The sequence below is a fragment of the Sminthopsis crassicaudata genome, chromosome 3 (genome assembly GCF_048593235.1).
Source record: "Sminthopsis crassicaudata isolate SCR6 chromosome 3, ASM4859323v1, whole genome shotgun sequence".
Lineage (NCBI taxonomy): Eukaryota > Metazoa > Chordata > Mammalia > Dasyuromorphia > Dasyuridae > Sminthopsis > Sminthopsis crassicaudata.
In genome coordinates this window covers 82,137,707-82,151,226 of record NC_133619.1, presented here as the reverse complement: position 1 = coordinate 82,151,226, position 13,520 = coordinate 82,137,707, and positions in this window count along the sequence as shown.

Genomic DNA, 13,520 nt, shown 5'->3' with positions numbered 1-13,520 from the left:
GAAAAACCTTATGTTCCAATTTTCCTCCTTTCTTCCCATCCCCTCCCCTAGATGGCATGTAATCCAATATATGTTAAACATGGTAAAAATGTATGTTAAATTCAATATATGCATACATGTTTATACAGTTACCTTGCTGCACAAGGAAAATCAAATCAAAAAGGGAAAAAATAAGAAAATAAAATGCAAGCAAACAACAACAAAAAGAGTGAAAATACTATGCTGTGATCCATCCTCAGTTCCCACAGTCCTCTCTCTGTATGTGGATGACTCTTATCATCACAAGATCATTGGAAATGGCATCAGTCATGTCATTGTTGAAAAGAACCATGTTCATCAGAACTGATCACCATATAATATTGTTGTTGCTATATAAATTGATCTCCTGGTTCTACTCATTTCCCTTAGCATCAGCTCATGTAAGTCTCTCCAAACCTCTCTGAAATCATCCTATTTATTATTTCTTACAGAAAAGTAATATTTCATAAAATTCACATACCATAATTTACTCAGCCATTCTCCAATTGATGGGCATCTATTCAATTTCCAGTTTGATTACTCTTTGGACATAATTCCATATTGCTCTCCAGAATGATTGAATCATTTCACAATTCCACCAACAATGTATTAGTGTCCTAGTTTTCCCACATACCCTCCAATATCCATCATTATCTTTTCCTGTTATCTTAGCCAATCTGAGAGGTATATAGTGGTACCTCAGAGTTGTCTTAATTTTCATTTCTCTGACCAATAGTAATTTAGAACATCTTTTCATATGACTGGAAATGGTTTCAATTTCTTCATCTGAAAATTGTCTCTTCATATTCCTTTGACCATTTATCAATTAGAGAATGACTTAAATTCTTATAAATTTGAGTCAATTCTCTAAATATTTTAGAACCCTTGAATATAAAAAATGTTTTCCCAGTTTATTGTTTCCCTTCTAATCTTGTCTGCATTAGTTTTGTTTGTACAAAAAACTTTTTAACTTAATATAATCAAAATTATCTATTTTATATTCAATAATGATCAACATGGGGATTTTAAAAAATATTATTCATGCTTTAACAAAAGTCAAGTCTTTAAAAAGAAAAGGAATAGGGAGGAAAGTGAGCACTGTTATGCCATTATCTTCCCCAAATGTTTATTAATAACTAATTACATGAAGATATTGAACTATATAACCTCCCAGAGAGGCATTTATTAAATAAAGGTCTACCCTTTGGAAGCCTTAGTTATCAGACACTTTGATGAAACACACGTTAATAAGATATATAAATAGATCAATATAAAAAGATTAGGCCATTTAATAGAAGGGAATAGTGATTTGTACTCATGATTATAACTAAAGAGTCTTCTAGCTCTAAATCCCAGAATCCTACCCTGAATCTAGATTATAGGCAACTAATACAGTGTGTCCTGATGGATTTTATGAAGGGACCTCAGAAGGTCATCTTATCTACTTTACAACTGAGGGAAATGAGACCCAATGAGGTTTAAGTGATTGGAATAAAGTTCAGTGCCAGGATTTGAATTGGCATCTTCTAACTCCAAATTCAGAAATCTTCTACTCAGTTAAATTAAAGGCTAGGGAGAAACGGGTTTTGGCATCAGAGTATCATAGATTTAGGGAGACATCTGGGGAGAAGAGGAGATTATTTTGTTCAATATTCTCATTTTAAAGCTGACAAAAATATTTTGTTAAGTGAAGTGGAGGAAATTTGTCTTTAGTAATCTTCATCTTTTAGGTCATAAAGTGTTACATAGTGTCCAATTTCAGCATCTCAAAACCGGAAAGACTCTTATAAAACATTTCATCCAACTAGTATCTGAACAAGAATCCCTGTATCACACCTCCGACCTCCCAAGGCAGCTCATTCCAATTTGTTAAAATTTTACTTCTACCAAGGCTGAAGTTTCTCCTTTACAGCTTCCATACTCAATGCTCCTAATTCTGTCTTTTGGATTGAAGAAGACAAAATCCAACCTCTCTTTGAGAGGACAAGCAGCCTTTGAAATGAAGCATACAGCTTGTGTTTCAGATGTCCATGCTGGAGGAATGCAGAAAAGGGAGACATTATCATAAGTGTACAGAGAGCCAGCACACCCATGCCTATGAAAACATTTCAGGCTGAGGGAGATATGGGAAGGCTTCAAAGAGGAGGCAGCATTTGAACTGGGCTTCAAAGAGAGGAAGTAGAATTTTTAAAGTGTGTATGCTTCCATACATAGAGGAAATCTTAAGGATTCTGCTGGTCCTAAGACAATGGTTCTGAATTCCCTAATTTGGGAATTAGAATCATGAAACTGGTAATGGCCCTAGTGTAGATTATACCAGTTGAGCTTTCTGATTCCGTCCAAAATTGTAAATTAAATCTATATTTTTAATTAACGGAAATCTATTTTCTTTCCCTCTTACCTACCTTCTCCCCAACTTGGCCAGGGGGTGTGGAGGGGGAGGAAACAAAATACTTGTAACAAATTGCAAAATTAAGCCAAACAAATTCCTTTGTTGGCCATGTTCAAAAAACTATATCCCATTCTACACCCTGAATCCATCACTGCTCTGCCAGTGATTAGATAAGATGCTTCATCATTGGCCCTTTGGAATCATGGATGGTCCTTTTGTTGATCAGACTTCTTAAGTTTTCAAAGAAGTTTGTTTTTACACTGTTGTTGTTATTGTACCAATTTCCCCTTCTGATTCTACTCCTTTCAATCCTTCTCAGTTTATAAAAGCCCTCAAAATTGTTTATTTTTATAACATTGTTGTTAGAGGATAAGTTGTCTCCCCATTTCCATTCATTTCACTTTGTGACTTGGTCCTTGGGCCAAGTATACAAATTTTATAGGTTCTCTGACCTGACCATCTCTAAGTTCCATATTCTTAAAGGATAAAAACTTATTGTTAATTGCTGTTTCTGTAATTATTGTGGATGAGAAAGAGTGGGAAGGTGGGCAGTTAAAGGAAAGTTAGTGCTACTGTACATGCAAGACAGGAAAGTATAGTTAATTAAGACTGGATTTGGAGTGAGGAAAACTTGAATTTATATCTTATTTCGGGTACTTACCAACTATGTAACTGGGAGTAAGTCATTTAATTTTACTAGTCCATTTCTTCATTTGTAAAATGATGGAGTTGGACTTAATGGTCTTTAAGGTCCCTTTTAGGTATAAATCAATGATCCTACAACCTTTTGCCTCTCACCATAGGATTTGGAACTCCAAGGGGTTTTAAAGCTCATTTAGTTCACTATGACCCCCATTTTGCAGATGACGGAATTGAGGTCAGCAAGGCTTTGTGATTTTTTTAAGTCATACAGATTGCAAGCTACACAATAGAGATTAGAATTCAGGGTCTTTATATCTTCAAATCCCTTCTACCTTTCTGAATCATCTTCCCCATTCAAATAAATTTTCTGTTCCCAAAGGTACCATGCATTTCCATCTGATTCCTCTGATTGAGAGCTTCCCACTTTGATACCTGTTACTCATTAGTACCTTATCTATTTTATATACCTATACCCAGGGTCATGTAAAAATATCTCAGACAAAAAGGGATTGTGATACCCTTTGATTTAGCAGTGAATCTAACAAATCTGTAATCCAAAGAGATCATGAAAAGGGAAAAGGACCCACATGTGCAAAAATGTTTGTGGCAGGCCTTTTTGTGGTGGCAAGAAACTGGAAACTGAGTGGATGCCTGTCAGTTGGAGAATGGCTGAATAAGAATGTCATGGAATATTATTGTTCTGAAAGCAACAAACAGCAGGATGATTTCAGAAAGGTCTGGGGAGACTTATATGAACTGATGCTAAGTGAAATAAGCAGAACCAGGAGATCATTGTACACGGCAACAGTAAAATTATAAAACAATCAATTCTGATGGACATGACTCTTTTTAACAGCGAGATGATTCAAGTCAGTTCCAATGGTCTTTGGATGGAAAGAGCCATCAGCACCCAGAGAGAGGACTGTAGGGATTGAGTGTGGATCACAACATAGCATTTTCATTTTTTTTGTTGTTGTTGTTTGCTGGCATTTTTTTTTCATTTTTTCTTATTGATCTGATTTTTTTTTGTGCTGCATGATAACTATTGAAATATGTATAGGAGAATTATATATGTTTACCACATATTGAGTTACTTGCCATCTAGGGAATGGAGGGGAAGAGAGGGAGAAAAAAAAATTTGGAACACAAGGTTTTTGCAAAGGTGAATGTTGAAAACTATATGTGTATGTCTTTTGAAAATAAAAAGCTTTATATAAAAAGGGGGGATTATGAGAGAAAAAAGTTTAAGAAGTTCTGCCCCTTTTGATATAGCTTCTATTTTAGGATAACACTTCAGAAAGTTTTTTTGTGTGTCTATTAAGGTAAGATGTTGTCCTTCTGTTTGTTGCTCTGTCCTGCCTTCTGGGGCTAAGCAGAATAATGCTAACCTTCCTTTCACATGACAGAGCTTCAGATACTTGAACAAGAGTTACACTGTCCCTTTCCACTGGATCAAGAGGACTTTTTCCCAGTAAAGGAAACCTTTCTGGTCAGAAGATGATCCTAAGGGAAGATCTCCAGGAAAATCATTAAAACTATGGACAGGGTGGGCACAGTCCTGCACAGAATAGGGGGATGATTTGAAGTGATACTTCCCCTTGTGTCTAGCCCTATGATTATATGTGTGCAAGTCCATGTGAGTGGTTAGACAGTATGATATAAACAAAAACTGTCATTATGCTTATTTTAATTGAATAATAACCATTTCCCACTCAGAGTGATTCCAGCAATGCTATTTCCTGAAATTCTATTTCAACTCTCCAGGAGAAATTTAAAATTTGAGACTATCACAGTTTTCTGGAAGCAGTGAATTTATATAGAAACATGTTTATTCTGGATTTTAACAAAAATAAACATTTCTATGGCATAATTTCTCATCACATTTTAATATCTTAAGATGTAGAAATGGAAGGAACCTTGGAGATCATCTAGTCTATCTTTCTCATTCTACATAGAGGAAAACTAAGAACCATGCATGGGAAATTTTCAATTAAAAAATGTTTATTAAATGTTTACTCTGTAGTCATACAGGTACAAGAGAGCAGAGCAGAGATTAGAACACAGATCCTCTAACTCCAGACCTAGGGCTCTTTCCACTATATCTCACAGCTTTTTATGGCAAAGACCTGTGACTAACTACCATTTGACCTTCTTGGTCTTTAAATAACTGTTTGTAAAATTAGTGGATTGAATTAAATAATCTCTAAGGTCACTTCCGACTTGAAAACTATGATTTAGAGTCAGAAGTAATTACTGACCTTAGCATTAACTTTTCCAAAACATTTAACCCTAAAAATAGAGGGAACATAGTACAATGAAAAGATCTGGGTTTTCATCTCAGCTCTGCCAACTTAATACCTATGTGACTTTGAATATGTCTCTACCTCCACGGTCCTCAGTTTCCCCATCTGTAAAATGAGAAGGTTGAACTATTTGACTTCTCATGTGTCTTTTCACTCTAAATCTATTAGCTTGTGATCTAGTTCTTTCAATTACTGAAGTGTTGCAATCAAATTTAAGTCTTTTCTGACCTGTAAAGTGATGACAAATCACAGAAATGACGAGAATAGAGGTTTTGTATTTAAATATAAAAGCTTTAACATGCTTTTTTTTATTATGACTTTTAAAACACATTATATTTCAAAATAAACCCACATAAATCACTGTCAGTTCTTTGTTATCAACAAAGCCCAGCAGAACGAGATGAAAGAGAAATCCCATTTAAAATAACTGTAGATAATATAAAATATTTGGGAATCTGCCAAGAGAAAGCCAGGAACTATATGAACAAATTAGAAAACACTTTTCACAACAAATAAAGTTAGATCTAAACAACTGGAATAACATTGAGTGCTCATGGGTAGGCTGAGCTAATATAATAAAATGACAATTCTATCTAAATTAATCTACTTATTTAGTGCCAAGGAATAAAACTGCCAAAAAAATTACTTTATAGAGCTAAACAAGATAACAAAATTCATCTGGAAGAATAAAAAGTCAAGAATTTCAAGGGAATTAATGAAAAAATGCAAAGGAAGATGGACTAGCCAAACTACATCTAAAACTATACTATAAAGCAGCAGTTATCAAAACCATTTGGTACTGGCTAAGAAATGGAGTAGTGGATCCATGGAATAGGTTCACAAAACACAATAGTCAATGACTAGTGTTTGATAAAACTAAAGACTCCAACTTCTTGGGAAAAGAACTTACTATTTGAGAAAAATGCTGGAAAAACTGGAAAATGGTATGGCAGAAACTAGGCATTGACCAACATCTAACACCCTATGTCAAGATAAAGTCAAAATGGATTAATAATTTAGACATAAGGAGGACAAGGGATAGTTTACTTCTCAGATCTGTGGAGAAGGGAGAAATTTATGGCCAAATAAGAACAAGAGAATATTATGAAATTCAAAATGGATAATTTTGATTACATTAAATCAAAATATTTTTGCACAAACAGACCCAATGTAGCCAAGATTAGAAGGGAACTTTTAGAAAGCTGGGAAATTTTTTTTTACATCCAGTTTCTAATAAAAGTCTCATTTCTAAAATATAGAGATAATTGGCCTAAATTTATAAGATTAGAAGCCATTCCTCAATTGATAATGGTCAAAAAATAGAAACAGACAATTTTCAGATGAAAAAAATTAAAGCCGCTTCTAGTCATATGAAAAAAATTATCTAAATCACTACTGATTAAAGAAATACAAATTGAGACAACTTTAAGGCACCATTGCATCTCTCAGATTGGCTAAGATGACAGGAAAAGATAATGATTAATATTGGAAGGGATATGAGAAAACTGGGACATTCATTCATTGTTAGTGGAGTTGTGAGCTGATCCAGCTAATCTGGTATATAATTTGCAATTATACCTTCAGGGCTATAAAACTGTGCATAATATCTTTTGATCCAGCAGTATCTCTACTGGGTCTGTATTCCAAAGAGATCTTAAAGGAGGGAAAGGGACACACATGTGCAAAAATGTTTGTGGCAGCCCTTTTTGTAGTGGGAAGAAATTGGAAACTGAGCAGATGCCCATCAGTTGGGGAATGGCTGAATAAGCTATAGTATAAGAATATATTGGAACATTATTATTCTATAAGAAATTATGAGCAGGATGATTTCAGAGAAACCTGAAAAGACTTACATGTACTGATACTAAGTGAAGTGAGCAGAGCCAAGAGAACATTGTATACAGTAATGATAAGATTATGTGATGATCAGCTGTGATGGACTTGGCTCTTTTCAGCAATGATATGATTAAAGGCAGTTCCAATAGACTTGTGATGGAAAATGCCATCCACATTCAGAGAGAGAACTGTGGAAGCTGAATGTGGATCAGAGCATAGGATTTCACCTTTGTTGTTGTTTGTTTGCTTTTTTCTTTCCTTTGTCATGTTTTGTTTTTTTTTTCCCTTTTGAGCTGTTTTTTTTTTTTTTTTTTTTTTTTTTTTTGTACAGCATGACAAATATAGAAATAAGTTTAGAAGAATTGTATATTTAACCTGTAGTGGGTTGCCTGCTGTCTTAGGAAAGAGGGAGGGAGGAGAAGAAGAAAAATTGGATGTTGAAAACTATTTTGCATGTATTTGGAAAAATAAAATACTATTAAAATAATAAATATATTATTTAATTATAAAATATATAATAAATAAAATAGAATTATTTTTGAATGACTGATCTTTACATACATGAAGAAATGATTTCTTCTTTCCTCTTATCACATGGCATTTACTCAGAGTAGTTTTTCCCCCCAAGTAGTAATGATGGATTTCCATGGATCCATCCACATTCTTTTGCCCATCTCACTTGTGGCCAAGGACATGTGTTTACAAGACTGCTGGTCAGGGTAAGAAATCAAATCTGTGGTCACAGAGCTGAGTAAAGCTATACCAGGACCACACAGGAATAAAACCTTAGAGCAACCATGCTAATGAGGCTAACCAACTGGGCTTACCAGACAACAGGGACAACATGAAAGTTACTATGCAACCAATTCTCCATTCTCTATAGAAAGCCAAGCCCTCCTTCCAATCCAGTAGGGATTTTAAGTTTTGAGAGAGAGGTTTATAAACTGTATAAATTCTCATAGGGAACTTGAGGTAAGTAGGGTTAGAGTAGCCATTATTTTTGTTTGCTAGGGGGAAAGAGGGAGGTGGTGTAAGGAAAAATAAATAATAAAATTTTGGCTTTAGTGTTCAGGGTAACAGACACTTGCTTAGAAGGAAATTACAAATCTTTCTCTCTTTGCTGTGCAATAGTACTAGTGAAGTACATGACCCCTCCCTACCTCCTTTTTCTTCATGCTACGGCACTTAACTTTATGTAATTTGAATTACCTTATTCAACTCCCCCAGGAGGTTAGTAAATTAAAAGAATAATGAAGAGAGTTTGTTAAGAGATGGATGGGGAGAGATTGGGATGCTTCACACATGGGAAGCACTGATAGGTATAAGAGACATCTCCCAGACACAGAAGCAAAGAATATTGAACTGTGATAGCTCTCCTCTCTTCTTAATTTCCCTATTCCTATCAAAGGCATTAGTCTCTTCCCAATCACCCTGGCTTGCAATATGGGTTTTATCCCTGACTGCTCACTCTCTCCCATCTGTTTCCTTCCCCTGTCTCTTTTCAATTCTATTGATTCTAATTTCGCAGCATTCCTCCTATATAGCCCCTTCTCTCCTTTGATAGTATCACTATCCTGATGACCCTTATCATTGCATGACTGTACTATTGCAATAGTTTGTTGGATGGTCTCCTGCCTCAAGTCTTCCCAAATTCAGCTAAGGAAGTGATTTTACTAAAGTCCAAGTCTGATCTTCTCTTCATTAAGCTTCAATACCCCCCCCCCAATCATCTCCAGGATCAATATAATTAATAATATAAATGATTAATATAATATATGATTTTACTGTTTGGATTTTAAAGTTCTTCATAACCTAGTCCCTTTCTATTTTCTCAAACTTCTTGTTGTGCACTCCCTTTATTTACTCTAAAAATCTAACAACTATTCTTCACTCCAGATCCAGTTCTATGCATTTTCACTGGCTGTCCCCATGCCCAAAATGCTTTCCCTTCTGGTGTCTGCCTCTTGACTTCTCTGAATTCCTTTAAATCTCAATTAAAATCCTGACTTCTACAAGAAGCCTTTCTTGGATCCTTTTAATTCTTGTGCCTTCCCTTCTGTGATTACCTCCTATACATCTCCTGTTGCTACACAGTTGTTTTCATATTATCTCCGCCATTTGAATGTGAACTTCTTGAGATCATGGGGCTTTTTGTCTTTCTTTGTGTACCCAGAACGTATTTGCACAGGGTCTGTCACATAGTAAATGCTTAGTAACTATTTATTGACCGACACCCAACAAGGGCTCATCTACTTTTTGCCTTAATTTAAGATCAGTAAACCCTATTAACAAGCATTTATTCAGCACCTATTATGTAAAAAACAAAATAGTCCCAGTCTTAAGACAATATGTCTTCCTTATGTGTTTAAGAACAAAGAGTTTACAAGTTGCTTGTGGAAATATTATATTGTACCCCATGGACTCTGATAGTTCCTCTTCTTGTAATAAACCACTTCCATACTTTGAGATTGGTGAGCCCAAGTACTTGAAAAAGGAATACCAGTGAGGGTGGGAGGGTTCAATTGTTAGAAGCTAAAATTATAGTTTATATGGGTAAGGGTAACAAACCAGAAAAGTGAGAAGTTCCCCAAATTGTAGCCTTTGTGTCCGGTAAGAGCCTCTGACATAAGGATTGTGTTACTGTTCAATGATGGGCCATTGTTGTAGAAAGAATAGAGAGTTCAATATGCATATATTGGATCTAAAATATATTTCTACCATGTTTAACCATATTATTGGACTACTTGCAATCTGAGGGAGGGGATGGAGGAAGGGAGGAAAATGGGACACAAGGTTTTGCAAGGGTTAATGTTGAAGAATTACCCATGCATATGTTTTGAAAAATAAAAAGCTTTAATTGAAAAAAATAGATTGTTCTCAAATATTCAGTATAAATCAAAGCATCAAAAAACTTAATATACACACACACTCTCGCTTTGAGGAGCAAACACACTTTTAATTTCTTATCTTCTTCTTAAATGAATCCTAAATATAACTGCTAATATTGTTTCCTTATTTGTAAGGTAAAAGAGTTGGAATAGATGAGGTTCCTTCTGTCTTTCTAAATTCTCATTCTATGAACTTTAAGAGCAAGGCCCCTAAATTTGATTTCTAACATTAAATAAGCTTGTGGGCTATTCTAGAACCTTGAAGGTTAACAAAATAACAATTCTTTTGAGCTATCCATATAATTATTAGTTTTTACCAATAAGCTCTTCCTGACATTAGTCTGAGTTGTGTTCATCTGTACTTATATGTAGATATAGTTAAAGTACATACAATTATCACTTGTGGAGGCGGGGAGGAAGATTAAAAATCCAATTTCCCACAATCTCTTGGTGATTCAGGTTTTGATTTCAGGGTTAATTACATCAACAGTCCTCTTGTCATCAAAAAGTACTATTTGTTAGTCCAATATCGTTGAAATAATGCTCAGAACAATTTCTCAACTTAGTTCTAACCCAACAAGAAAGATTTCCCCCTTTTGCAATTTAAAGGAGCTTCTCCCGTCTTCCTTTCCAGAGACAAGGCCCTTTGAGACAGTTCTTCCACCTCCTGGAAGCCAGCTGTGCTTCTCTGAAGGAATCAGAGAAGAATGTCTTAGCATGGGGGGAAGGGGAAAAGGGAGAAGAGTTTGTGTGGCCTAAAGAATCTGGCAAAACCATGTTCCACAGAACCACATCCCAGTGATTTCTCTGTGTTGTTCACTGGCAACTACCTGGACCTATGTGAAAAGGATATTTGGAGGTCTGGAAAACCTTGAGGAGGTTCAAATGACAGCCCTCTCCCATCCAACTAGGAGGGCCATATTTCTGAGGCCTTGTACACCCCTGACATGCTTTCCTAGGAATTGATGGCCTGCCAGTTGGGACTAGGGCCAGGACTAGGCAACTGTGAGTCCTCAAAGGCCACACATACAGTGTCCCAAAGGCTCCCGGGAGTCAATAACTTCCCTTGCCAAATCTAGGTGCATATAAATTTATGTGAATTTTCTAGGGGTTGGGGAGGAGGAGATGAATGCAGCCATATTTATTGCCTGCTGGGCTTGACAAATGGAGAAGGTGGTTGGAAGAATGAGCTCACCGGGAAAGAAAACAGAAATACGGAGCTAGTCATAGAACCCTTAGAAAAGAAAGGCATTTTGTTTTCATTGCCATTTTTAAGGTAGAGGGAAGGGGAGAAGGAAGGAGAGATTTCTCTAGCTAAAGGTCATAGATTATAGATTTAGAAGTGGAAGACTCCTTACAGATCACTGGACCTCAATTTTCTCAACAATAAAATACTATCTAAGGTCCTTTCCATTAGTCTGTAAGCACTGTTCTAGTAAAATGTGCATTCCTTGAGGCTAAGAATGGTGTTTCATTTTTGCATTTATATTCCCAGTGCCTTACAAGTGGTTAATAAGTGTCGTATTGGCCAAAATTGAATCATACATCTAAATCCTATGATAATACTGATTCATAAAGAGATTCACAATGAGAATTGGAAAAGCCTCTCTGGGTTTTTTGGACCTAGACTTTCTCACTGCAGGTTTCTCTGGTTCTGGCCCGAGTTCCTCCTGCCTAAAAGCTCCCTTACTTTTCCTGGAATACTCTATACTTGTATGTTAAAAAAAAAAATAATAAGCTATCATATCATTGTCAAGTCATTGGTATCTCCTTATTTGTGACTTCAGGAATGGGAAGCCAAAATATGCCTGAGGAAGAACTGGACATTCCCTATAAAATAGGGTTTTTAAATCTTTTTCTCATGGACCCTTTTTGGCAATCTAATGAAACCTACACTCTGACTCTCATGGATTGGCCAACAAAAGGTTCCAGAAGAAGACTTCTTGGTCTTTGGGCCCTGATTGGCCCAGGGTGAGTTGTAAATAACAACTGTTGTTGTTTTGGCCAGAAACCCTAAGGGTCTTCCTCTCTTAGATTCATTCCTTTTTGGGGGGATGGGGAGGGGGGGAGAAGGGAACAACTAGGTAAAAAAAAAAAAAAAAACAAAGGCCATTCTTTGCTTCATTTCTTTTTTCACTGAATGAATCCTAATGAAACTGTTTTTTGTGAAGGTCTCTTAGTTCCAAAGCAGCTACAATATACTATGGTACTGGGACTAGACAAAGGGCTGCAGCAACTAGTTCTGTCTCCCAGTTGCCTCAGTCAAACTGAAACCTGTAAAAGACCTTACTTTTTAAAAAGACCAAGTTCTCTCACAGTACCCAGAGCCATCTCTAGTCATCTTGATCTATCTCTGGACCCAGATGGCTCTGGAGGTGCAAGTAAGACTAGTGACCTTAAGCAGTCTTCCCTCACTCAAATCCAATTCACTTGCACATCACGGCATTACCTCCCTGATGTCAAGGTCATCTCAGAGAATGAAGAACTTGTAAACAACAAGGGAACCTTTGTCAGAATAAAGTTTTTAAATGAATAAATAAAATACAGAAAATTTGCCTAATTCTAATTTTTAAGAAAAGGGGAAAAGGAAAAATAGAAGGGGACAAATTTCTTTACATAAAAAAGGTAAGTAAGGATGAGCTTTTACAATGGTGGGGGAAATTTGAGGGTCCTAAATAATGCTAGAACCCCACGTTAAGTGAATTTGGCCTTATCTAGTAGGGAGATAAAATATATGGGGGTGGGGAAGGGACTACAACTCAATGTAACTTAGCTGTGCCAAGTCAAAGGGTAACCTTTTGAGGGGCTAACTTTGACCCCTTTCATCCTTTTGGTGTAGTCCCCAAACCATCACATTGCCCAAGGTCCAGGAATTATCTTTATTGTATCCTTAATTACCTCTGCTCTTACCCTGGGATTATCTTTGATAAACCAAAACTGGATTATTAAGCAATTCTTGGTTGTCCCAGTCCCAGCCCCTGAGAGCCTCCAGTTAAGTCTTATGCCTTCTCTTGAATGAATCTAAACCTACCCACAATAAATGCTTATTACTTTTTTTTTTTTAATTTTATAATTATAACATTTTTTGACAGTACATATGCATGGGTAATTTTTTACAACATTATCCCTTGCACTTACTTCTATTCAGATTTTTTCCCTTCCTCCCCCAACCCCCTCCCCCAGATGGCAAGCAGTCCTATATATGTTAAATATATTACAGTATAATTTAGATACAATATATGTGTGTAGAACCGAATTTTTTGTTGCACAGGAAGAATTGGATTCAGAAGGTAAAAATAACAGTTTACATTCATTTCCCAGTGTTCCTTTTCTGGATGTAGCTGTTTCTGTCCATCATTAATCAATTGGAATTGGATTAGCTCTTCTCTATGTTGAAGAAATCCACTTCCATCAGCATACATCCTCGTACAGTATCATTGT